This window comes from Arachis hypogaea, chromosome 15 (assembly GCF_003086295.3).
Source record: "Arachis hypogaea cultivar Tifrunner chromosome 15, arahy.Tifrunner.gnm2.J5K5, whole genome shotgun sequence".
Lineage (NCBI taxonomy): Eukaryota > Viridiplantae > Streptophyta > Magnoliopsida > Fabales > Fabaceae > Arachis > Arachis hypogaea.
In genome coordinates, this window is record NC_092050.1 from 107,382,016 (window position 1) to 107,384,935 (window position 2,920).

At 40.1% G+C, this 2,920-nt stretch overlaps 1 non-coding gene across 1 annotated transcript; it reads right to left on the bottom strand.

Moving 5' to 3' along the window:
• Positions 1–2,312: 2,312 nt before the first annotated feature.
• Positions 2,313–2,418, bottom strand: LOC112752795 (small nucleolar RNA R71). Its single transcript, XR_003177210.1, has one exon. It is a non-coding gene; the product is annotated as a small nucleolar RNA R71 (small nucleolar RNA).
• Between the last annotated feature and the right edge of the window lie 502 nt (positions 2,419–2,920).

Genomic DNA, 2,920 nt, shown 5'->3' on the forward strand with positions numbered 1-2,920 from the left:
ACGTTGGGGATGGCTAAGCATGGCCACGTTATAAGCCACGTTAACCTAGTTAACGTGGATTCTAACGTGAGACATGGGGGCACATTGGAACGTTAGTGACAATGTTGAATGTCACTAACGTTCTCGAAGGATGGCAAGCCCACGTTAAAGAGCCACGTTAACTAAGTTAACGTGGGCTCTAATGTAGGAGCAATGGGGGCTTTTCAAAGTTATTGGGAAAGTTAAGTCCCAATAACGTGTGCGAAGGACCTAGAGGCAACGTTGGTGGCAACGTTTGTGCCACTAACGTTGAGGTTAATGTGGCTTTTACTTAGGAACGTTAGTGAGAAAGTTGATTGTCACTAACATTCTCGAACTCATATTTTCACTAAATGTTAACAACCCTAACGTCCTGAGCTAAAATCTCTGCCCACTTCACACTTTCTCTCTGCAAGTACAGCCAAGCCCAAATGAAGAAGAGAACTGCTTCAAACTCAAGATCCAAAGGCCCAAGACTTGAAGAGCCAAATAGAAGATGAGAAGAGTAGTATATATAGGAGTAGCTTTGAATTATTTTGGGGAGTTGCTGGGAGTTGGAAAATAGCATAGAACTACTTCCTGTATTTTACTTTCTTTGCTCTTCTAGTTTTCATCATGTATTCTCCATCTTTGTTTTCATTTTCCAGAGCTATGAACAACTAAACCCCTTTCATTGGGTTAGGAATCTCTATTGTAATTTGATGGATCAATACTAGTTTTCATTATTCTTCTCCTATCTTTTCTCTTGATTTTACTTGAAAGCTTTCGATCTTCATCCAATTGGGTAGTTATCTTGGAAAAGAAACTATTCATACTTGGATATCTTCTGAACCTTGGAAGAGGAATGAAGAGATCAAGCTAGAAATGCTTTTTCATGCTGGACCAAATTGGGTTTGGATGGATATGTGACTATAATCCTCTCAATGCTTGATTTGGGAAATGCATGTGGTATAATCAGTGACCATACTTCATCTCTTCTCATGAGCAATTGACCAAGGAATTGGCTATTGACCAAGATTTGAGAGATTGAATTACAAGAAATTGTAATTCAATCACTTAAGATTGCCAAGGAGATCAATGAGTGCATTGATTGAGGAAGAGATGTAAATGAGATTGATCCGGAGAATGCAACATCTCCTAAGCCCAATGAACTCCCCATTTCTGATCTTACCCATTCTCTTTAATTTCTGTCATTTACATTTATGAGCAATTCTCCCATTCCCATTTAAGATTCTGCAATTTACTTTCTGTCATTTACTTTCCTGCATTTAACTTTCTGCAATTCACAACTCAATTTCTGATTTGCTCAACTAGAACATTCCTCTAATTAAAGTTGCTTGATCAATCAATCCTTGTGGGATTCGACCTTACTCTATTGTGAGTTTTTACTTAACGACAAATTCGGTACACTTGCCGAAGGAAATTTGTTATGAGACAAGTTTTCTGTGCATCAAGTTTATGGCGCCGTTGCCGGGGATTGATTGTGCATCAATAATGATTAGATTGGAGGATAACTAGATTTAGCATTTTATTTTTGTTTGATTTAAATTTCTGTTTCAGTTATTTACTTACTGTTTTAGTTAATTTCTTCCCTTCCCCCTACTTTGTTTGATATATTGCATCACTCACACTAACAGAAATTCTGACAGATATACCTTTTGCACCTATTCTCTTTGCTTGTACTTGTTGGTTGTATGACAGGGAGAAGAAGCGGGGCTTCAACTTCCTTTGATTCTGAACCTGAGAGAACCTTCCTTAGACTAAAGAGGGAGGCAAGAGACAAACGTGTAGTTGGTGCTGAAGAAGAGGAGGAACACTTTGAGGAATACTTTGAACCAAACATGGAAGAAAACATGGAAAACCATCATGAAGAAGAGGCTCACAACCATGGCGGAAGAGGTTGAGCAAATCATACTGGGGAGGATAGAAGAGTTTTAAGCTCTTATATCAATCCAAACCCAGGAAACTGTGGAAGTAGCATTCAAAAGCCAACCATCCATGCCAACAATTTTGAACTGAAGCCATAACTCATCACCCTTCTGCAGAACAACTGTTCGTTCGGAGGAAGTGTCCAAAAGGACCCAAATCAACATTTAACCACCTTCCTGAGAATATGTGACACAGTGAAGTCTAATGGTGTTCATCCTGACACCTATAGACTGCTTTTATTTCCATTATCACTCAGGGATAAGGCAGCCAAGTGGCTAGAATCTTTCCCAAGGGAAAGCTTGACAACTTGGGAAGACGTGGTGAACAAATTCTTAGCAAGATTTTACCCTCCTCAAAGAATCAATAGGCTGAGAGCTGAGGTCCAAACCTTTAGGCAACAAGATGGTGAGACTCTATATGAAGCATGGGAGAGGTTTAAAGACCTAACAAGGAGTGTCCACCTGACATCTTCAACGAATGGGTGCAGCTGCACATTTTCTATGAAGGGCTCTTTTATGAGTCAAAGAAGGCCGTAGACCATTCATCCGGAGGATCTTTGAACAAGAAAAAAATCATTGAAGAGGCTATAGATGTCATTGAAACAGTAGTAGAGAATGACTACTTCTATGCTTCCGAAAGATGGAACACAAGAGGAGTAATGGAGCTAAACAATGTAGATGCTCTGTTGGACCAAAACAAGCTCATTACCCAACAGCTGGCTGACCTCACCAAGAAGATGGAGAGGAACCAAGTGGCAGCAATCTCCACTTCATCAACAACCCAAGAAGGAGTGAATAAAGAAGCAGAGGGTAGTCAGGAGCAAGCCAACTACATTGGGAATTCACCTAGGCAGAACCATGATCCTTACTCCAAGAATTACAACCCTGGATGGAGGAATCACCCAAACTTTGGGTGGGGAAATCAACAAGACCAAATCCTGGATCAAAGACGCCCAAATCCAAACAATTTCACA